The following is a 25085-nucleotide window of genomic DNA, read 5'->3' on the forward strand; positions in this document are numbered from 1 at the left end:
TTTCACAAATGTTTATGAGCACAAAGAACTATGGCAGCTGTGTACTGGGTGAAGGATGGAGCCTTGATTATGCCCTCATGGAATGATTAGTTTTTCTTAAGTCTGGGTTGTTGGGATGAACTTCATTGAAATAGTTAATGTGACTTTGACACTACTAACAGTATGAATATTACATGTTAGTTGGAGTAGTGGTCCAAGACATATATAAATCAGTTATTTCTGAGTTACGAATTCTGAGCCTAATTATTGTTACCATTATATTGTTGTTTCTGAGAGCCATATAAATCTGAGATACAGCTGGAGGTTTGGGAGAATAATTCCTAGAATATGTGGCTGCAGCATCTCCCCTTAACTCCCACAAAACATGGTTTGGTTTTCCTGGTCCAGCTCTGTGGGATGGTGGAGGAGGAAGCTCCTGATCTGGCCACACTGCATTGGCTCCTGGGTGACTGCCCTTTCTGTGATTGCAGCCACCACTTTTTAGTCCCTGAACCCCAAATAATAGGTCACCATACTTATCCTCCCTTCCCCAAAGAGGAGATTTTTCTTCCAAAAAACAAAACTCTTTAGGGCATCCTCAGGAATGCCTATGTCTTTGTAACACTTTAAGCACCCAAGATAGCCCTTTGTCTTTTGGTTTATGGTTCACTGTATTAAGCAAATTACATTCATTGTCCCTAGAGAATAGGTTCTAAGTAGATTTGTGTGCCACCCTGCTGGTCTCACTCTTGCCTGCTTTTACTTGAGATGTGAGGGTGCATGTGTTGACTCTGTCTTACCTGGGAGTGTTCTGGCTTGCCTACTAAACTCCAGGGATAGGGACAGCCATAATCTTCCCTTCTCTGTTTGTGACTGAATCTCTGTGGTTTAAATATGTGATATAAAACTTACACATTTCAGCTGATTAATAACAGCTATGCAGGAAATTCAATTCTGAGGCAATTTTAACGTAGTCATTGATAAAATACAAACTATCATAATAAAATGATTCAATTTACAGTTGCTTCCACAGGATCAGGGGATTTCCATTTCACATGGGATCCTGATGATCTGCCTGGATTCCCAGAATTTCTCATCTGGGTATACAAATTAGGTTTCTTGTAACCAACACTTCATATTTTATTTTATTTTATTTTTGTAGAGATGGGGTCTCACCATGTAAACCAGGCTGGTCTCAAACTCCTGGCCTCAAGCAGTTCTCCTGCCTCAGGCTCACAAAGTGCTGGGATTACAGGTGTGAGCCACCATGCCTGGCTCCCTTCATATTTTAAAGAGAAGTTACACCTATAGTGCTTTCGACTTTTGATGGACACATCTTTCTAGAGCATAGTTCTTGTATTTATCTTTTACTGAAAGTTGTAATTGCTTATTTCCATTAGCCTCAGCAGGAAAAATCCTATCTCTGGAGTTTTAGGTCCCTTGGTTTATCCTTATTTCGATTAGGAATAAAGAATACCTACCTATTCAACTCTCAAACAGCAATGAATATTGCACTGTGTTCATCCTCACTATCTCCCATTATTAGTTTATATTCTGGGACACTTTTTCTGTCTTTAAGGATAAGTTCATTCAGAAATATGTTCCCACATTGAGCTATACTTCTGGTTTTGTGTGATTAACTTTGGCACCCCATGAGTAGTGTCTGTTAAAATTAAAGGCTTGTTTTGCCTCAAGAGAGCTAGAAAACATATACATATTGCTGTGATTTACTGTTAAGTGTGCAGATTGAAGTGGTTTAGAAGTTTTAAATTAGTTTCCCAAAGGAAATTTACAACAGAAGTATAATAGATGAATATGTGATTAGTACTGTATTCCTTTTGTAAGTAAATTAAACAGTTTTATTATGATAGCTTGTATTTTATCAATGACTATGTTAAAATTGCCTCTCGAATTGAATGTTCCTGTGTAGTTGTTATTAATCAGCTGAAACGTGTAAGTGTTATATAAAGTAAAAAGAGCTATAAACAGGAGAAAGTCTCAAGATACAACTTTAAAAAACCACTGTTATTTCCAGGTAAAATATTTAATTTCCAAAGAAGGTTAGCATATATTAAAAGCTAAATCTTGTTCTGCATTTTTGGCTACATTTATATGAATTTTATATGGAAGTTTCTATCCAGGGTATTTATTAGTCATTTTAGAAGTTTTTATCCAGGGTATTTATTAGTCAGCATCTTATATGTTCTCTGAGAAGCTATATATATTATTTTTTAAAACAGAATTCTAATTGAGCTTTTAATCTGTCTGCTGATCAGGAACATTACATGACTCTCTTTGGAGGGGAAGGAGGCCAGTGGTTAGTTTTAGGTATAAAAGAGATCTTCAAGCACGATATCAACTTTTTAACCTCTTGTTTCTGTATCATTTCAGGAGATAGAGGCAGCTTTCCCTACATTAGATTGTTAGCACAGAGTAACAGTAGAAGGGTTCAGAAATGAAGCTAAAAGGAAGTAAGAGACCAGCATGATGCTGGAGTTCCCCGAGGCCAGTCAAATTATGTTCAGGCCTTTAATCCATCTGGATGTTAGTTCTGTTTATGATGTGAAGTTAGGGTGTCTGATTATGTACATTTTTCCTTTTGCCTTACAACCATTTTTTTTTCCAGTCCCTTTGTGTCCCCACTGTAATGTCATGTGTATCATCCATGTAAGACTGTTTTGAGACTCTGTGTACCTCTGAATGTCTAGCCTGGAACAATTGTCACTTTACCTTCATTATATGGCTTTTTATATATCTTACTCATTGGTAGGTCAAGTCTTCTACTTCTGTTCTCTTAATTTGTATTGACTGTTTTGGTCCTTAGCATTTCATTGGAAATTTTGGAGCAGGTTCATCTGTAGACTTTCTTGGACTTTGAATTTAAATAATCATTTTGATTACAAATAAGGAGAGTTTTGACTCTTTTACTCCTTGCATGTTATTTATTGTTGTCTTGTTTCATTGAATTAACTAGCCTGTCTAGAACTGTGTTGAATAATAGGAGTAATAGTGAGATTCTTGTTATTCCTGATATTGAAGAAAATGCTTCTAATGAGAACCCTATTCCTTTTTGAGGAGTATTATTTAAAACAGCTCAGCATTTCCATGTGTTTGATTTTAGCATATTAAAACATAGGAAACACACAGTGAACAAAAGGGGTTATTATGAGCTTAGCGTACTAGCTGTCTTAATGTTTTCATTGTTTTAGAGGCATTTAGTTAGATTTAATTCTGACTCCAAAATGACCGACCTCTCTGGAGACTGTATTTTGTAGGAGAGAATAAGAGTATTTCCATTTTAATTGAAAAGTGGCGAAGTGTCCTTCCACTTCGTAATTTTTGTGGACAGGATTCCAGCACCGTCCAACAGATTTTTGCGATAATGGAAAATGTTGTATTTCTGCACTGTGCACGTAGAAGAGCAACCATCATATTGGACAATGCGGGCTTAGACTTTGGAGTTCTAACCATGCCCCATTTACTAGCTGCCTAGTTCCTGCCTGGTTTCAGAAGGCTTATTCTTTTGGGCGAGCACAGCTCACACTGAGGCACATGGCTGGGGGCGGTAGTGCAGTCCTTGCTGGATTGCAGCCATGGCTCTCCTTTTAGCCTGGTGCCTTTGTGCAAGTGAGGAGCTGGCACCATTGACAAGGGTGATCCCGGTGACTACCTCTGGAGGCTCTGGGCCCTGACTGCTGAAACAGGAGAAAACCCTGGCCCCATGCCCCTAAGAAGTCACCCGATCAAAGTGGAGCCCGTTGTTTCCTCAGTCACAAGTCAATGCTAAGAGATTTGGTTAGTGACAAGGAAATTTTTCATGTTAGAATTCTTGTACCCAGCTCCTTTAGAACTGGACTACTGTTCTCCCATATTCAGGAGGCCATGAACCAACCAGTAGATTGTTTATTGTGCTTACTGATTTATGAAAAAACTTCTTTGTACAGAACTTCTGAAAGGGGTAAGAGAAAGGGAAGAATAGCAGTGTTATGGACTGAAGATTGTGTCTCCCTGAAATTCATATGTTGAAATCTCAGTCCCCAGGGTGATGGTATTAGAAGGTGATTAGGTCATAAGGGCTCCGCCCTCATGAATGAGATTAGGGGCCTTATAAAAGAGACACTACACCCGGTGTGTTGACTCACACCTGTAATCCCAGCACTCTGGGAGGCTGAGGCAGAAGATTTGCTTGCACTCAGGAGTTTGAGACCAACCTGGGCAACACAGCTAGACCCTGTGTCTACTATTAATAACAATTTAAAAAAATTAGCCTGGCGTGGTGGTGTGTGCCTGTAGTTTCAGCTTCCTGGGAGGTTTAGGTGGCAGAATCACTTGAGCCTGGGAGTTTAAGGCTATAGTGAGGTACGATCGCGCCACTGCAGGCTGGGTGGCAGCAAGACCCTGTCCTAACATGCTCTTAGGAGTTTCATTAAATGTGACCCCAGAAGAGCTCTCTAGCCCTGTTTCCACTTGTGAGGCTATAATGAGAAGATCACAGACCACAACCCTGAAGAGGGCCCTCATCAGAGCCCAACTTTGTTGGCACCCTGGTCTTAGACTTCCAGCCTTCAGGTCTGTAAGAAAGAAATGTTTGTTGTTTAAGCCACCCAGTCTGTGGTAGCTTTCATAGCAGCCTGAACTGACTAAGACAAGTGGATAGCTGTTTGGTTGTTTTAGAAAGCAGGGCTGCACAGTGTGGGGATGCTGTTGCTGCTCATTCCTGCTGATTCCAGTGTTCTGGAAAATGAGGTAGGGTGGGGGAGGTCTGAACCTTCTAATTTATTTCTAGCTGTTCTTTTTTAGCAAGCAAAGCATTCATTGGACGCCAATTGCTTTTAATTCAGTTCCATCTGCACTGTACTTAATAGATATTACTCCCAGGTTCTTATAAATGGCTGGCTGTTATTCTTGGTTTCTTAGCTATTTTGAGTTTTTGTCTTCATGTATATTTTGAGTGGAAATTGGATATGGACATATTGGGGAATTGGGGCTGATGTTGTCTTTATTCAGAAGTCACTTTATGACCATTTGCGGGATATATTAATTTCACCATAGGTTTTGATCTTAATAAAATGTCTCTGGGTTGAGGTGACTGATCATGAAGATTTTAGACTTTAATGTTTCTTAAGAGGATTGATACAGCCATCCAGAGAATATTGTAGTATATGGGAGTTATCTTTTGACAGATCAAGTTCCATTTCCAAATGGTATAAAATCCACCTGTGTCCACAGCCTTATGCCTTCTTTTGAATCTATGATTTAATAACTTAAGAAATCTATCTATGCATTAGATATTGCCTTTCCGATAGAGCTATAGTGTGATCTTATGCTCATGAACAGAAAATGAATTTAAGAATCCTCAGACCTATTGGCCAATTCTTTTATTTAAGGAGAACTTGCTATTGACTTTGTCAAAACTAAATCTGTTGCCTTGGGCGGCACCCTCCAAAATTCAGATTCAGATGGATTACACTAAATACCTTTATGCTACAGATCAAGTCATATAATGTGGAGGTACATTTGCAGCTCCCTTATTGTTGTAGATGCTTGCCGGGATGAAGTTCTCAAACTTAACATGCTCTTAGGAATTTCATTAAACATGTGTGTGTATTTTTAACGTCCAAGATTTATAAATGGTAACACCTGCCCTCAATTCTTTTTTCCACTGGTCCACGGTGTTTCAGTTATAGTCTTTATTGAATCATTCAAACGTTCTCTCCTAAAACAGTATTTCTGGCAGTCCTTATAATTGACCAAGTGGAATGGGCTTTAGTTTGGATGAAAGTCCACTTTATTTATTTATTAATTAATTAAAATGCCAAAGTTGTCTTTTATGCCAGGTATTAAAAGCACTTAAAACTGTTTCTAATCAACAATACTAAACACTTAAGATACTTATCAGAGACTTTAGTCTTGAATTATATATTATTTCAAATTATTATTTCCAGTTCTATTAAAGACCATGTGAAGCCACTGATTTATTAAATGGACAGTTTAGTGAGTGGGTCTTAAAGTGTGGCCCCATGACCAGCACCAGCATCACCTGGAGACTTGTTAGTAAATGCAAATTCTTGCATCCACCCCGGACCTACTGAATCAGACATGCAATGGGGTGGGGCTCATACATTTGTGTTCGAACAAGCCCTCCAGTGAATTCTGTGTGCCACATTTTACAATTTGAGAACCACTGGTGTAATGCAGTAGTTAACACCCCTAGCTTTCAACCTAGACCCACTTTGGGTGCTTGTTAAAATACAGATTCTTGGTTCTCTCTCATACAGCATCTTATTCACCAGCTTTGGAGAAGACATAGGACTCAGTGTTACTATATTCTGCAGTAAAGCTTGCTCTGCTCACCTTGTATCATATTAGATCACTTACTAGCAATAAATGTAGAATATAATACATTTGTTCTAGTCCAAGTATCTGTGAAGAACTCTGATTTAAGATAATGGCATGTAATCAGATATATGCTTCAGAATTAAGGAGACTTAAAAAAATACAGGTGTCTAGGTTCTACTAAATCAAAAACTCTGTTTTGTTTAAGTCTGGTTTTGTTTTGTGTTTTAAGTTTCATGGGCGCTATACCATGCAAGAACCATTTATTTTTATCTTCAGCTTTCACTGAGAGTTGATAAAGAAGAAATAGCCATATTAATATTTTTGTATATTTTATACCATTTGATAACTCTTACTAGGATTTAGTAGAAGAAAATAACATCTCTTTCTCTCAATAGTTCATATGCAACTCTTCATTTTCCCTTTTGCTTTGGTTACCAGAGAGCTCAGAGTAAAATTTTGCACTCAGTTTTGAAATACCTATTTCCCTTGCTTACTTTAGTCCATGACTCGTGTTCTTTATAATCTTCTGTAACATATCTGAAACTTATTTGGAAGTAGATGAGGCTCCAAAACTAAGTAAATGATGAAATATCTGTCCTTTGCTTTGAAATGGGCTTCTTGATGGACTCTTTCCCAGCTTGGGATCAGTGTCTTCTTTATAGTGTCCTTCTTTTCATAGACACAATACAGTTGTTGGTAGCCTGACTGTGAAAGAGTTAATCTTTCCCAATACCAGGCACTGACATAGGCAGTAGGAAAAATCTGGTTCATTTCATTTCAAAATACACCATACCACGAATAAGTACGAACAGCTGCAATTTGGGCTTGGGGCCAAAGGAAATCAGTGTGGTGCTATGAATTCCAGCTGAGAGGAGGAGTTCATGTAACTTGGATCAGAGATCAGTCTCCATAACGAGACCATCAGACCCCAGAAGGAGAAGGGTCCTCGTATGTCACTTCAGTTACCTCCACAGTCACCACCGAAAGAAACTGGGGTAGTTCTTTGGAGAACTGGCCTTTTAGAAATCTAAAATTATACCCTTGGAGCCACTTCTCTGCAATGGCTTGAACACATCACATTTTATCCCTTGCCCCCAGCACTATATTACTGTAAAATGGGGAAATCTGGGAATACAAAAGATTTAGAGACTTGCCACCTGCTCATTTTATCGCTATGACTTGGCTTAAAACAACAGTCACTCTAACCTCAGCCATTTGGCACATGCTTCCTTCTCAAGCCCCAGGAAATTCTTGGTCAGGTCAAACCCACAGCCACTGAGTCTGGTTGTTTCTTCTTCTCCCAGATTTGTTAGGGAATATCGGTTTAGTAAAACTTAATTTTTTGTAAGTGGACTCCTTTTGTTTCAGAATTCCCTTCCTTTAAAAATATTTTTATATTTATTATTATTATTATTATTATTTTTTTTGAGACGGAGTCTTGCTCTGTCACCCAGGCTGGAGTGCAGTGGCCAGATCTCAGCTCACTGCAAGCTTCGCTTCCCGGGTTTACGCCATTCTCCTGCCTCAGCCTCCCGAGTAGCTGGGACTACAGGCGCCCGCCACCTCGCCTGGCTAGTTTTTTGTATTTTTTAGTAGAGACGGGGTTTCACCATGTTAGCCAGGATGGTCTCGATCTCCTGACCTCGTGATCCGCCCGTCTCGGCCTCCCAAAGTGCTGGGATTACAGGCTTGAGCCACCATGCCCGGCTATTATTATTTTTTAAGTAGAGATGACATCTTGCCATGTTGGCCAGGCTGGTCCTGAACTCCTGGTCTCAAGTGATCTTCCTGCCTTGGCCTCGGAGAGTGTTGGAATTACAGGCGTGAGCCACCACACCCAGCCCAGAATTCCCTTTCTAATGTCATAATACCTTATCTCTTTTTTGGAGTGGTCATCAAATCCCTTTTCACACTAGTTAGAAGTTTTCTGTGTGACATTCTCTATTCTCTACATATTTGGACTATCCCCCTGTGTTTTTTGGACATGTAGGACAGCATCTTTCAGGCCAATTAGCAGATAGAAGTCTTTCAAGTGGGGCCTCACAGCTGTTTTTAGGTCTCCAGTTGGTTTTTAGGTCATGTTCAGACATAGGGACTTTGTGGCTACTTTGTGGTTTTACTATCTTCTCATAGTTTATTAAAAAAGAGGCTTCTTTTCCCTTCCATTTTCTGCTGCTTTCCTGATAAAATACTTCAGCCATTATTTTTAAAAGTGTCCACTATTATCTTTCAAACTCTTTCATAACAGGAAAACAGGAGTTAACCACTCACATAAGTTAGAGAGGGGACCCCTCCCCCCTTTTCTGGTGATTTTCATAGTTACTAAATCATGGTGAACAGAGAAAAGTCACTTAATTCCCTTTGCTTCACTTCCTGATTTCTTCAACAGAGTGGTAACGTTTGAGATGTTATTCATAGAATTGTATATCAAAGAATGAGGCCAGCTCTTTCTTGGTGCCCCCTCAAGTTGGTAAAATCACGTATATGACTTCTCAGGAAGCCGGAGTATTTACATATCCTCTACCCAGCTGGGAATAATTCATCCTCTAGCACAATACTAGTTTTCTTTAGATTCCCCTCTATACTTACTGTTTTAGAGAGGTATTGCCAAGAGGGTTTTCAATGAGGAAGAATGGTAATATGCTGGGAGCAGGAAAGGAAATGAAATTCAAGCGTCTCATTATTTTTCCCATGCTGAAGTAGATACTAGGATTGTATTCCACAGGTCTTATTTTCTTCCCCGTCCCCCGCTCAAAAACTTTGGGCAGGATGTATAAGTCTAGACTTAGGTTATATACTGATTTTTTTTTAAGCTTTTATCTCCAGTTTAATTAGAGGCTGGTGAAGGAAACTGGCTTTCTTATTTGGCTCTCAAACTTTGAAAATAAACAAAACTTTCATATATTTGAATAGCACATTTGGGCCAAACAACATCTGGAAGAGATTAGTCTCACTGGTAGGCAGAAGAAATTTCATAATGTACCATCTTCAAAGAACATGGTACCTCGTCACATTTCTCATGTGACATGTATCCTGGAAACAGAAGTACTTACGGCCACATTGCTGGAGCATCTGCTTTTATCTTTGTTTTGTGTTGAACATAAATGTATCTTTCTAATACTGTGATATTTCTTTAGCTTTTTTGAAAACACAGCTAAACCTGGTGGTATGATGCTGCCTGCACTGTTGACTGTGGTCTAGACTTCTCCTTTTTCAGAAGACCCATTTGACTTTTGGCAACATGCCTCTTAGAGTTTGTGATTTGTTTGAGACATCTTTTCCTGTCTTCTCTAAAATCAGGCACATGTGTGTCTGGGGTAGTCATGTACTTTGTAATAGTCACTTCTAGCCAGATCTTGGGGATGTCTATTCTTGTGGTTAGTAGTGACACATGAACCCTCTCTTCCACTTACAATTATTTTATGTAAGATGACTGCCTCTCCTTCTAGCCCTGCTACTTCCTCTGCTCCTCTACTCTGCCTCCCTCAAACTTATAGAAAAGTTGCAAGTACAGTAAAAAAAAAAAGTGTGAAGAACCTTTTATTTTCCTAAGTCAATTAAGAGTGAATTGTTTACACGGATGCTCTAACATCCTCAAATACTCTGTTTTTCTCACAAACAAGCACATTCTTCAACATACTCACAAAGCAACCACTGAAATCAGTAAATTAACCCTGTTATCTTACTATCATCTAATTATCAGATCCCATTGAAATTTTCTCATATTGTCCCAACAATATCCTCGATAGTGAAGTATCCAGCTAACCATCTTGCATTGTATTTATTACTAGGTCTTTTCTAAGTCTACTTTATTATGGAATAGTTTCTCAGTTTTTTCTTGGCTTTTATAACCCTTGATCTCTTGATTATAGGCTGTTTATTGTATAGAATGTTCCTCAGTGGGTTTGTTTCATGTTTCCTGTTGATTCAATTCAGATTTCGAACTTTTGGCAGGAATATGACAGAAGTGATATTCTCATTGCATTTCATCAGGTGGCACACACTGTTGATTTGCTCCATTATTGGTGATATTATTTTAATCACTTGATTAAGGTGATGTCTTCCAGACTTACTTACTGTGAAGTTATTATTTTGCATTTTATAGTAAGTATTTTGTAGGGAAGTGTTTGAGTCTCTGTAAATATCATTTTTTTGGTCAAACTTTTATTTATATTAAAATGAACTTATGGATTCTTTTTTTGTTTTCAAAGTTAGAAATAATTAGACCAGTGAGTACCTTTGAAACTAGTTTCCTTGTCCTTTTTACATGTCTACATAATTCTTTAAGTGCTGTCTTAACTGTCTGCTCAAGATGTCCAAGACATCATGTATTTCCCTAATCTGAAGAGCAGACATATCTCCAAGGAGCCTGGCTCCTTTCTGTAGAGAATGGTATTAAGAGACCAAGATATAAGTGTTAGGTGTGCTCATTGTTATTGGGATATCACTACTCCCAAGCTTCTCACTGTGCAACACACACATTGATAACTGTTTTTATTTCTATTTCTATTGAAAACCTCTCTCCTTCTCTCCTGGATTACCCCAGTCTTTCTCTCCTGGTTGACCCCTCATCTTTCAGGCTTTGACACAAACTCTGGGCTGCCTTCCCATGGGGATATCCTCTTCACTTCACTTAGACTCTGACATGCTGCACTGGGTTGCCCTTGCATTGTTACAAACGTATAGTTTTTAAAACTTAGTTTGTGGTATCAGGCAGGGGAACATCACACACTGGGGCCTGTCAGTGTGTGGGGGCTGGGGGAGGGATAGTTAGGAGAAATACCTAATGTAAATGACGAGTTGATGGATGCAGCAAACCAACATGGCCTATGTATACCTATGTAACAAACCTGCACATTGTGCACATGTACCCTAGAACTTAAAGTATATTAAAAAAATTAGTTTGTGGTTAGTGGTCATATTTTCTTGTATGCCAGAGTTTGCCATTTAAGGAGAATGTTCTTTAAATATTACATTTTAAAAAGTTGTAAAATAGCATTTTTCTTTAAGACTTATGCTTTCTTTTAATGTTTTCATTGATAACATAGACTGCATATATTTATACAATTTGATTTGTTTTGACATATGTATATACTCTCAAAATTATCACTGCAATGAAAATGGTGGACATATCCAACACTCCTCAACTTTTCTGCTATTGAAATCCTTCCCCCATGTCATTCTGCTCTTGTACTCCCAGGCAACCACTGAACTGCTTTTGGTCACTATAAATTAGTTTGCATTGTCTACAGTTTTATATAATGGAATCATACAGTAAGTGCTGTGTTTTGTCTGGCTTCTTTCACTTGGCTTATTTTGAGAGTGATAGATAGTATTATGTATACCAGTAGTTCATTTGTTTTTATTGCTGAGTAGTCTTCTGTTTTATGGATATGTAACAATTTGTCCATTCATTTATGAATTGACATTTGAACTGTTTCCAGTTTTTTGGCTATTTACAGATAAAACTACTAGAAGCATTTGTGCTCAAGTCTTTGTATAGATAAATACTTTCTTTTCTCTTGGGTAAATACCTAGAAGTAAAATGGCTGAAGTGGATAATTAACTTTTAAAGAAACTGTCAGATTATTTTCCACACTGATTCTATCTTACATTCCCACATCAGTGTGTAAGAGTTGCAGCTTCTTTAAATCCTCACTGACACTTGGTATGGTTGGTTTTTTCAGTTTTATCCATTCTAATAGACATGTAGTGGTGTTTCATTGTGGTTTTAATTTGCATTTTTCCTAATTGCTCTTCTATGCTTATCTGCCATCTGTATATTATCTTTGGTAAACTGTCCCAATCTTTTGCCCCTTTTTGAATTTTGAAATTTCTTATGTACTTTGGATACAAGTTCCTTATGAACGTATACTTTGAAAGTATTTTCTCCCAGTTTGTGGCTTGCCATTTAATTTACTTCACAATGTCTTTTAAAAAGTAAATTTAAATGAAGTTCAGTTTTTCAATTTGTTCTTTATAGATCATGCTTTTGATATTTTGACTAAAGAAAAAAAACAAGCTTTTAAAGAATTGTAAGTTAGTTTTATTCAGAAGTCTTACTGAGAGCTATAGCCTGAGGACTACAGCCTAGGGGGAGTCCTTCAGAAAGGTTCTATTGCCCAGGAACGGTGGCTCACACCTGTAATCCCAGCACTTTGGGAGGCCAAGGTGGGCGGATCACCTGAGGTCGGGAGTTCGAGACCAGCCTGACCAACATGGAGAAACCCCCGTCTCTACTAAAAATACAAATGGCACATGCCTGTAATTCCAGCTACTTGGGAGGCTGAGGCAGGAGAATTGCTTGAACCTGGGAGGCAGAGGTTGTGGTGAGCCGAGATCGTGCCATTGCACTACAGCCTGGACAACAAGAGTGAAACTCCATCCAAAAACAAAAACAAACAAACAAAAACCCAGAAAGGTTCTATCACACTGCTCCAAAATAGTGTTTCAACTCACAGGTTATATACAGGTTCAGTACATATAAAATCACATCAGTTTGGGTGCAAGAGTCTATCTAGTTACAGATTACAGAGGCATAATCACTAACCCTGTCAGGTGTTCTCTTATGTGTAGGAAAAAGCAAGGCAAGGACTAGAGCCGTTTATCTTTTTTTTTTTTTTTTTTTTTTTTTTTTAAGGAGCCGTTTATCTTTTAAGGAATACAGTGATTCAGGCAAGAGCTGGAGGGTGGGAGGCCCTGTTCTTTATTCTGTTTTGTCTTCGATGAAACTTTCTGGAGAGCTGCACATTGTCACAGAGTCAGGGGCTTTGGGAGGGTATGCTGACAAGCAGAAATGAGCAAATATGTCTTTTTACATTTGTTGCTGTGTCTCACAGGTATCTTATCTAAGGAAACGTTGCCTACCCAAAGTACACAATGATTTTCTCTCATGTTTTCCTCTAGAAGTTTTATGGTTCTAAGTTTTACATTTAGGTTTATGACTCTTTTCAGTTAAAATTTGTATATGGTATGAGGTATGAATCAAAGTTTGTTTTTTCAGTTTATAGTTTTGCTTACGGATATCTAATAGTTCCATTATGATTTTAAAATTGTGACTTCATTTTTAAAAGTGGAAAAAAGGCCATACTACACTGTCTTAATCATTTCTTATACTTTTAATGTCTCTGACAGGGACAATAGTAATGACCCCTCTTTCAATTTTATTATTAGTCATTTATATCTTCTCACCTTTTTTCTTGACTAATCTGGTTAGAGGGTTAGCAATTGTATTGATATTCTTAAAGAAACGTCTTTTGGATTTGTTTTCTAGTTTCTGTATAATTATCTACTATTTTATTTTTTCCTGCTTACTTTGATTTTAATTAGATTATCCTTTTCTAGTTTCTGATGGTAAAAGATGAGGTCATTATTTGAGACTTTTCTTCTTTTCTGTTGTATAGGTGTTTAATGCTATGATTTTCCTCTTTGGCACTGGTTTAGTGGCATCCCACAAATTTTGACATGTTTTGTTTTCATCTTCATTTAATTCAAAATATTCAATTCAAAGTATTTTTTAATTACCTCCTTTGACTTCTTTGATTTATAAGGTATATAGAGATATATTACTTATTTTCCAGCCTTTGATGATTTTCCAGAGATCATTCTGTTATTGATAATTTAAGTGTGGTCGGAGAACAGACTTTTTATGACTCAAATTCTTTTAAATTTGTTGAGACTTGTTTTATGGCCCAGAACATGGTCTATATTCCTACAGATTTCTTTTGTTCTTGAAAGGAATGTGTAGTCTGGTGTTGGGTTGAGTCTTTTCAAAATGTCAAATTAGATCAAGTCGACTGTATTGTTCAAGTCTCATATCCTTACTGATTTTTTCTGTTCTGTTAATTAATGACTGAGGAGTATTTATCTCTGGCTATATTTGTAGATTTGTTTATTTCTCCAGTTACGGGTTTTTACTCCATATATTTCAAAAATCTGTAATTAGATACATATGCTTGTAGGATTGTTATGTCATCTTGATAAAGAGACTATCATTATGAAATAACTTTTTTTAAAAAAAATCCCTGGTAATATGTTTTGCTCTAAAATCTACTCTGTTAGCTTTTAATATTGGCACTTCAGCTTGGTTTTGTTTAGTGTTAGCTGGGTATTTCTTTTTTTTATCCTTTTACTTTTAATCTATTTGTGTCTTCATATTTAAGGTATGGTTCATGTAGGGAGCATATAGTTGTGTCTTGCTCTTTTATCCAGTCTCATAATCTATGCCTTTTAATTGAGTTGTTTAGACCACTTTCATTTAATGAGTGTATATATATATATGTGTTTCCACATGGTTATGTTTAAATCTATCGTCTTGCTTTTGTCTATTTGTCACATTTGTTCTCTTTTGTTTTTTGGATTTGGTGTACTTTATGATTTTATTTTATCTTCTTATTGGATTATTAGCCACAATTATTTATTTTGTTTTTAGTGGTTGATTCAGTGTGTGCAGTAGGCTTTAATTTATTGTAGTCAACTTTTAAGTGACATTGTATCCCTTTATGTATAGTACAAGAACTTTACAATAGTACAGTATACTTACTTTACTCCCCTGCTTTTTAAAACTTTTGTAAAAAACTCTATTGTTATTATTTTCATTATCTTTTTTTAGAATAACTTTATTGAGATATAATTTAATACCATAAAAGCCAACCATTTAAATTCAGTAGTTTTTGATATATTAAGAGTTCTGCAGCAGTGGCATGTGCCTGTAGTCCCAGCTATTCAGGACGCTGAGACAGGATCACTTGAGTGCAGGAGTTTAAGGCCAGCCTGGGCAACATAGCCAATCCTTGCCTCCAGATAGATAGACAGATAGATAGATAGATAGATAGATAGATAGATAGATACATAGATAGATAGATAATGTGCAACTATCACCCCAATCAAGCTCAGAAAATGTTTATCATTCCAAGAGAAACCTCATATTTTTTTTCAATCACTCCCTATTTATCCTCTTCCAAACTCCTGAAAAACACGAATCTACTTTCTTTCTCATAGATTTACTTATCTTGGACGTTTCATGTAAACAGGCTCATATATTTGTGGCCTTTTTTGATTGGCTTTTCACTTAGAAAAAAATACACAATACTGCATGTTGTAGTATGTATCTTTCTTTCCTTTGTTGTTGTTGCCCAATAATATTCCATTGTTTGAAAATACCATATTTAACTTTATCCTTTCAACAGTTGATAGACATTTGGATTACTTCTACTTTTTGATGATTCTGTAATGCTTCTATGAATATTCTTGGAGAAGTTTTTGTGTGGATATATATTTTCAGTTCTTTTGGGCATATACTTAGGAGTGGAATTGCTAGGTCATATGAAAATGCTATTTAATATTTTGAGGAACTACCAGATTTTCACAGTGGCTGCACCTTTTATATTCCCATCAGCAATGTATAAGGTTTCCAATTTCTTCACATTCTTACCAACATTTGTTATTATGTCTTTTAAATTATAGCCATCTTAGTAGTTATGAAGTGTGGATTTGACTTTTGTTTCCCTAATGGCTAAAGGATATCCAGTGTCTTTTCATATTCTTGTTAGCCATTTGTCTATTTTCTTAGAAAAATATCTATTCAGATATTTGATCATTTTAAAATTAGCTTGTCTTTTTATTATTGAATTGCAGGAGTTCTTTATTCTGGATACAAGTCCCTTATGATTTGCAAATATTTTTTCTTTCTATGAGTTGTTGTCAATTATATTTTTAAGATACTTATATAATAAAATGGTTTTTATATTTATCCATGTTATTACTATTAATATTTTTGGTATCCTTCATTTCTTTATGAGGATCCATGTTTTCATGTGGTATAATTTTCCTTCTGTCTGATGAACTTCTTTTTAACATTTCTTATAGTCCAATGTCTGCTTATGAATTCTTTCACCTTTTGTATGTTTGAAAATATTTTTGTTTTACTTTCACCTCTGAACATTTTTTTATGTGTATAAAATTCTAGATTGATTGTTCCCCCCACTTCCCATTATTTTAAAGATGTTGATCCCCCATCTTTTTGCTTGGATTGTTTCTGATGAGAAATCTGCTGTCATTCTTATCCTTGTTCCTCTCTATGCTACATGTCGTTGTTTTTTTTTTTTTTAATCCAGTGACTTCAAAGATTTCATCGCTATGGTTTTGTAAATTTGATTGTGCATTAATTATTTTTTGTTTCTTGTGCTTATGCTTCGTTGAGCTTGTTGAGTCTGTGGGTTTACAGTTTTTATTTTTATCCTTGTTTTTTCACTCTCCTTCTTTCCTTTGGGGACTCCAAATACATGTACAGTTGACCCGTGAACAACATGGGTTTCTACTGTGCAGATCCATTTATATGCATATTTTTTTCCAACCAAATGCAGATCAAAAATACAGTATTCATGATATGTGAAACCCACAGATATGGAGGACCAACTTTTTATATATATGTGCAGGTTACACAGGGTTTTCTATGGTGTAACTGCCCAATGAGTTCTCCTTACCTACTCTCCAGATAGAACTGATTTATTAAGACAGGAGAATTGCAATAGTGAAAGAGTTTAATTCTTATAGAGCCAGCTGAATGGGTGACTGGAGTTTTATTACTCAAATCAGTCTCCCCCGAAATTTGGAGACTGAGGTTTTTAAAGAATAATTTGGTGAGTAGGGAGCCAGGGAGTAGGGAGTGTTATTGATAGTGCTAGAGATGAAATTATTGGTGGTTGAAATATTATATAAACATATATATTATATAAACATATGTATTATATAACTGAAAATAATACCTATTATATATGCAATATATTATATAGAATAAACATAATTGAATAGATATTATATGATAGTTGAATTGAATGTAAATGTAGTTTTAATAACAAGGTTGCCAAGTACTGTATTACTTGATGCTTAGACTGTTCCCAAAATTTTCCTATCATACATGATATTGCATTAAGCATCCTTGTACCAAACTCTTTGTCCTTTATATTGTTCCCACAGTATAAATTCCTAGTGGTGGAATCACATGCCTTCTGATTCAGCATACTTTTTAGGATCTTGATGCTAACCATACATATACACACGTATCCCTAATATTAGCATTCCAGAAAGGTTACGACAGTTTCACCTATACCAGAAATTTATTTGAGTGCCTATTTTCTTATACTTTGTATATAAACACATCAGAAAACCATCTTTAAAGGATAACTTTCTTATGTTGAGGCAGTTTTAAATCACAATCCTTCAAGCACTCAGTATTTTGATTCATTCTCCCAAAGGTGCTTGAATTTTAAGCTGCTTGAAACCTTAAATAATGAAAGATGTCTCTGTTAAGAGAACCCTCTGCTATTGAACACTGTTATTCAGTGCTGAATCACTTTACTTACCACAGCCACAGACTTCTATATTCTGACTAGCTATTTCGACACTTTGTTTCCACCCCCATTGGTCTCTTTTCTTCCGTTTTTCTTTCCTTCACTTCATATATTCACATTCCTTCTATTTTAGGCCATTTGGGAATTACTGTTTTTCTTTTTTTTAAAGAATAGTTTACTTTTTAAATTTTTATTTTAATTTTTGTAGAGACAGAGTTTCACTATATTGCCCTGACTGGTCTCCAGCTCCTGGACTCAAGCAATCCTCCAGCCTTGGCCTCTCAAAGTGCTGGAGTTACAGGCACGAGCCACCACACTTGACTGAGAATTACTTCTGATGTTAGAAACATGCACTTACTCTTAGAATAAAATATTTTTCAAGACTCATCAGTGGTTGGAAGAGTCTAGGCTGGCTGAAGCTTGGTTATAGAGGTTGTAATTCTCCTTGTTCTGAAAACCATGGACTGAAAACACCCCAGCTTGGCACAGTGGCGCCCTCAGTAGAAATGTATCCACCCTGTAGGGTGCTTCTCCTGTAGGTGAAAATCCTAATTCTAATTTATATTTGAATTGGTCTAGGTCCCTATGCAAATGGCTGAGGGTCATGGCATGTACACACTAAGAAGATCAAGAGTTTAGACGACTCCGGAAAGAAACAGGGCAGAATGAAGTCTGTCTCTTACTCAGAGTAGAATTCTACTTTTCAAGAGGATTTTTTTTTCAGTCTTCTTTGTTGAATCTTCTTCATTTTCCCTTAAAATGTAGATCTCATTCCTTCTGTTCTTGCTCTCTGCCTTCATGACTGATCACACTCCCTTGAGTTCAATTTTCTCCAACTCAGAAATCTGTAGTTCCAGGGCCGTTCCTGATTTACTACTTCTAAGTAGAGATTTTCTCCCATTTTCTAAGCATTGTAACACAAACTAGCTTGACCTTGAGGCTAAACAGTTTGGCCAATATATCCTTTGCCTTCATGGTGACACTTATTCTAAGATAGTAATCTCCATAATTTGAATTTTACAATTCTTGGTTATTTTGGTAAGTGTAAGGATAGCGTTCCTATCCATCAGGACCACTTCTAAAATGAAAACTATATAGCTGGCAATACAGTCTTTGAAATTAAGACAGTGAGTTTACTTATATAAGTTTTGGTCAGTTTCTCCAGCTTCTAGAATACGGTACCCTGACCTGATAAAATACATGTAAAATGGCGCAATTGTGTTAATTGTGTTTCTCTCTCTGCATTCAGTGTGCGCAGGATGGGCTAGTTGTATTTCTTCCTTGGAATGCATCAGCTCTGTGCCCTGTAGAAAAAATGATAGACTTTTAGACCAATTTGAGAATAAAAGGTCTAATTGAAAAGCTGGAGAAGCAAATGAAAAGACTGATCTTATTTGTGAAAAAGGATTTATGAACGTGAAATATATTGTATCCTGTGAGTACACTGAAGGCCTGATGCTTTGAGGAAAAGAGGAAAGCCACAGAGAAGAAAGTAGCCTGTAGCCACAGGTGGCGATGGTATTTTAAAACAAAACATAAGGTAGTCATTTGGTTTCTCAAATGCATTTCTGATTTCTTTGTCCTGAATCTGCATGTGAAGCAAATGGACCCATAGCCTCCTTCATCCCAGCTAAACCATTTGCTTCACTGTCAGTGAAGGGGATAGAGTTGGTAGTAGGGATAAGTAATCCAGATAAAAAGTTTAGCATGGCCGTATCTCTGTCATCCTGTTTTCCCCTTTCCTTTTTCCGATTCTTTAAACCAGAAATTCTGATTTTTATCAACTTTAGAAATGAAATAGTATTGATTGGCTCCTTTCTCAAAAGGTGAAGAATGGTCTCCTTTTTCTTGTGATTTTCTGGAGTTTTCATCTTAGCTTATTAGTTACACGTATTTCAACTATGTGTGTTAAGTGAAATAAGCTAGTCACAGACAAACTTTGCATATTCTTATTTGTAGGAACTAAAAAAATCAAAACAATTGAACGTATGGTGATTAAAAATAGAAGGATAGTTATGAGAGGTTAGGAAGGTGGGTTGGTTAATGGGTACAAAAATATAGTTAAATAGAATGAATAAGATCTAGTGTTTGGTAGCACAACAGGGTGAATTTATTGCACATTTAATAATAATTAAAAGTATAATTGGATTATTGGATTGTTTGTAACACAAAGAAAGGATAAGTGCTTGAGGTGATGCATACCCCATTTACCCTGATGTGACTATTACATATCGCATGCCTGCATCAAACTAGCCTGTATACCCCATGAATATATACACCTACTATGTACCCACAAAAATTAAAAATATTAAAAGTGGCTTGTTTTGGTTATTGCAGGTAAACAAGGCTTGATTGGCTGTAGAATTTTTGAATCATTCCATATTGCTGACAAAATCTTGAAATTTATTCCTTCATCTTATTTGTTGGGGTGAGGTTAATGGCTGTGTCCAGCCCATTTTTTTTTTCCCATTATGATTTGATTTATTTTCCCCATTTGATTTTTTTAATGGGATTTCTTTTAATTTTTAAAGCTTATTAACTTAAACTTGTTTTTCAGTTATCATTTACTTCATAGTTTTCCTGGAATTTTTAATCGTGGTAAAATACACATAACATAAAATTTACCCTCTTAACCATTTAAGTGTGTAGTTCAGTAGTATTAAGTGTATTCAGACTGTTGTGCAACCAATCTCCAGAACTCTTTTCATCTTGTAAAACTGAAACTCCATACCCATTATACAGCAATTTCTCATTCATCCTTCTCCCCCAGTCCCTGGCAAGTACTACTGTACTTTGTCTCTATTAATTTGACTACTCTATTAGCTATCTGATATATGTGGAGTATTTGTCCTTTTTTGACTGGCTTATTTCACTAGCATAATGTCTTCAGGGTTCATCTGTGTCACAGCATATGCCAGAATATCCTTTTGAAGGCTGGATGATAATCCATTGTATGTATATACCAATTTAGTTTATGTCTGTTCATCTGTTGTTGAAAACTTGGGTTGTTTCTACCTCTTGGCTCTCGTAGATAATGCTACTTTGAACATGGGTATACAAATATCTCCTTGAAAGATCATTTTCAATTATTTTGGATATATACCCAGAGGTGGGATTGCTAAATCATATGGTAATTCTATTTTTAATTTTTTGAGGAACCTCTATACTGTTTTCCACACTGATTGTACCATTTTTGGTCCCACCGGCCGTGCCAAAGGGTTCCAGTTTGTCCGCATCCTTGCTAATACTTCTTTTCTTATTTTGATAATGGCTATCTTAATGGTGTCAGATGTTATCTTACTATTTTGATTTCCATTTGCATTTTACTGATGATTAGTGATGTTGAACATCTCTTCATGTTTGGCCGTGTGTGTGTGTGTGTGTGTGTATACATTTTTGTAGAAATGTCTACTCAAGTATTTTGCCCAATTTTTAAGTTGCTTGTTGTTTTTGATTTTGAGTTGTAGGAGTTAGGAAAGTTTACTTTTATCGCTAAGTAACTTCTGTTCCACTTATTTTTCTCAAGTGTGCCGATTATGTTGAATCTTTGTGTTCTGTAATTTATATCCATAATTTCTTTTTAAATTTTTGTTATTTTTATATTTTATTATTTTACTTTAAGTTCTGGAGTACATGTGCACAACTTGCAGGTTTGTTACATAGGTATACATGTGCCATGTTGGTTTGCTGCACACATCAACTTGTCATTTACATTAGGTATTTCTCCTAATGCTATACCTCCCCCAGTCCACCACCCTGTGATAGGCCCTAGTGTGTGATGTTCCCCTCCCTGTGTACATGTGTTCTCATTGTTCAGCTACCACTTATGGGTGAGAATATGTGGTGTTTGGTTTTTCTCTTCTTGTATTACTTTGCTGAGAGTGATGGTTTCCAGCTTCCTCCCTGTGCCTGCAAAGGGCATGAACTCATCCTTTTTTATGGCTGCATAGTATTCCATGGTGTGTATGTACCACATTTTCTTTATCCAGTCTATCATTGATGGGCATTTGGGTTGGTTTCAAGGCTTTGCTATTGTGGACAGCGCTGCAATAAACATATGTGTGCATGTGTCTTTATAGTAGAATGATTTATAATCTTTTAGGTATATACCCAGTAATGGGATTGCTGGGTCAAATGGTATTTCTAGTTCTAGATCCTTGAGGAGTTGCCACACTGTCTTCCACAATGGTTGAGCTAATTTACACTCCTACCAACAGTGTAAAAGCATTCCTATTTCCCCACATCCTCTCCAGCATCTGTTGTTTCCCGACTTTTTAATGCTCACCATTCTAACTGGCATAAGATGGTATCTCATTGTGGTTTTGATTTGCATTTATCTAATGACCAGCGAAGATGAACATTTTTTCATAAGTTTGTTGGCTACATAAATGTCTTCTTTTGAGAAGTGTCTGTTCATATCCTTCGCCCACTTTTTGATGAGGTTGTTTTCTTCTTGTAAATTTGTTTAAGTTCTTTGTAGATTCTGTATGTCCATAATTTCTAATCAATCTAGTAAATTCCATTATTGTAAGCACATGTACTTTTTCCCAAGCCAGACTTCCATGGCACCAACTTAGTTTTCTGCAGTGGCACTTCTGTCTTTTGTAGTTTTAAATTTTTAGTTTCTGCAATGTTATTATTAATTTTTAAAATTTTCCTAAAAAATTTAAAAATCAAACTTGTAAATTTTTATAATTTAAAAATATATAGGTGGATACTTTATTTGGCAAACAATTCTAGCTATCACTTTTACCATGTTCACTATATTGTTCACAGTATCATAAGTATTACTGCAGGTGTCTTAGGTATATTAATCAATTCAGTTCTTACAGTTATATGTGGCAACCTTACTATTATCATACCCATTTTACAGAGGAGAAACTGAGACAAGGAGACATGACATAACCTGCCCAAGGTCACACTGGCAAGACAAGGATTTGAACCTAGGCAGTTGGATTCCCTAGCGTACTGTACTTGTAACTACTATGCAGCACTGCCTGTCTCTCTTCCTCCTTTTCTTAAAAAAAAAAAAAAAAAAAAGAAAGAAAAGAAATGTATGTGCTTTATATGAATTCTGATTCAACCAACCAAAGTGTTAAAAGTTATAAGAAAATTAGGGGATTGTGAAATTACTGAATATTTGATGATATCAAGTACCTCTGGTTAATTTTTTAAGTGTGATGATGGTAAGGTAGTTTCCTTATACAAGAGTTCTTTTAAGGACAAAACAACTAAATTAGTTAACATAAAGTTATTTACAACATATATTTTATGCTGAGTTATTTACAGAAGAATTAAATGATGCTTGGGATTTGTTCCTCTATATTATCTTTTAATATATTCATTTTAATTGACGTACAGTTATACATATTTATGGGATATAGTGTGATATTTTGATACATGCATACAATGTGTAATGATCAAATTAAGGTAATTAACATATCTATCACCTCAAACCTTCATCATTTCTTTATATGGATAACAGTCAAAGTCCTTTCTTCTAGCTATTTGAAAAAATACAATAAATTGTTGTTTGCTATAAGTCACTCTTCAGATCTATAGAACACTAGAAGTTATTCTTGCTATCTAGGTGTAACTTTGTATATCCGTTAACCAAACTCTCGCTATCCCTCCCTGTTCCCTAGGCTTCCTAGTATCTAGTAAGCACTATCCTACTCTCTACTTTTGTGAGATAAACTTTTTTAGCTCCCTCATAGGAGTGAGAACATTGCAGTATTTATCTTTCTGTGCCTGACTTCGCTTAACATACAGTCCTCAAGGCTCATCCCTGTTGCTGCAAATGACAGGATGTATGTAATTTAAAGTGTCAAGTAGCTCTGAGGCTTGCCAGGAAAGAGGAGTCCTTGCTCCCTTCCTACAATTTTACCTTCCCCAGAGACCACTGTCAGTTGTTTTAGCAGCCTCATTTGATATTTGCATTGAATCTGTAAGATTTTTTTTTTACTTCTTTTTGAAAAATTTTAAAATTGTGAATATATTTTGAAATATGTACTTTGTGGAATTCTAAGATTTTTATTTCTTTTTGTCTTCCTAGTTTTGAACATTTAGAGATGTACCATGTGCAAAGTGTACCGTTCACATACTCCCATCCTGAACCTCCTTGTCTTAGTATAGTTAGGTCAAAATTTTGACTGGGCCATTATTCAGTGTTAATAGGATGATGACCTTGTTAATGCCTTTCATATCTGAGCCATGTAGAATTCTATGAATCCTTTTCCTCTTCTGCAAATTTTTTGTTTTATTTAAACTAATTGTTCTTTTGATGTTTGCTTAGTTTTCTATGGGCTTTTTACTCATTCAGTCCTAAACGCTCTTGGTTATCCAAATCTCCTCTTGATATACTACTTCTTGAGTCTTCTTGTGTATCACCCAAGGATTTCCCTTCACAATTATGTCAGGAGTTCCCTTTTTTCCCACTCCTGTATTGGACTCCTGTTTCCTGTATCACATGCCTGTCTTTTTCCTAGTTTCCTCTCTGCTTTGCAGAAGAACATCCGCCAATAGAGTTTTAGCTTGTAAACTGCCTTCCTCATTGCTTCATTGTGTTCTAGCTTTCAGGGTTGCTGTTGAAAAGTCCAAAGACTTTCTGATTCCTAATCCTTTGCTTATGAGCTTCCCTACCTGCTTTATGATATTTTATAGGACCTTTTTAATATCCTTACAGTTAAAAAAATACAACTCTTGATGACAGATACTGTGTTTAATGTGGGCATATTGCAAATGAAATGGGCAGGTAGGCACTCAGTGAGCCCTTACAGTCTGCACAATTATGACCTTACATTTTAGGAAATATTTTGAGTTAGTCATTTGACTTCACTCCCACCCCCATTTCCTTTACTCTTTTATTCTGGAATTCTATTTGACTATTAGACCTTCTGGACTCATTTTGTAGCCTTCTCACTTTTACTGTTCTAGTCTCCTTTACTTTTTTTTTTTTAAACTCTACATTTTGGGCACATTCCTTAAAGTTATATTCCAGTCTGTCTACTGAATTTTTTTTGAAATTCTTAAAAATTGACGTATAAAATTATATGTATTTATCATACACAACATGATATTTTGAAATATATATATATATATACACACACACACATATGTACATAGCAGAATGATTAAGTCTAGCTAATTAACAAATGCATTACTTCACATAGTCTTCATTTTTTTGTGGTAAGAACAGTTAACATCCACTGCCTTGGCATTTTCCAAGAATACCATGTATCATCATTATCTATAGTCACCATCCTACACGATAGATCTGACCTTATTCCTCCTAACTGCAGTAGATCTGACCTTATGCCTCCTGTCTAACTGTAAATATGTATCCTTTGATCAACATCTTCCCAACTTCCTCTCCCCACAACCACCCCAGCCTTTGGTAACTACCACTTTGCTCTA

The 25085-nt window shown here is 36.1% G+C and overlaps 1 protein-coding gene across 14 annotated transcripts in view; it reads left to right on the forward strand.

Moving 5' to 3' along the window:
- Positions 1 to 25085, forward strand: part of LPAR1 (lysophosphatidic acid receptor 1) — a 171444-nt gene that overhangs the window by 36250 nt on the left and 110109 nt on the right. The window contains exon 1 of one of the 14 annotated variants that reach the window (XM_025359668.1): positions 4627 to 4725. The exons of the other annotated variants lie outside the window; for them this stretch is intronic. The gene's annotated coding sequence lies outside the window, so the exon portion shown is untranslated. Of the gene's footprint in view, positions 1 to 4626; positions 4726 to 25085 lie in introns of those variants that run through there. 14 annotated transcript variants of the gene reach the window in all.

This window comes from Theropithecus gelada, chromosome 15, assembly GCF_003255815.1.
Source record: "Theropithecus gelada isolate Dixy chromosome 15, Tgel_1.0, whole genome shotgun sequence".
Taxonomy (NCBI): Eukaryota; Metazoa; Chordata; class Mammalia; order Primates; family Cercopithecidae; genus Theropithecus; species Theropithecus gelada.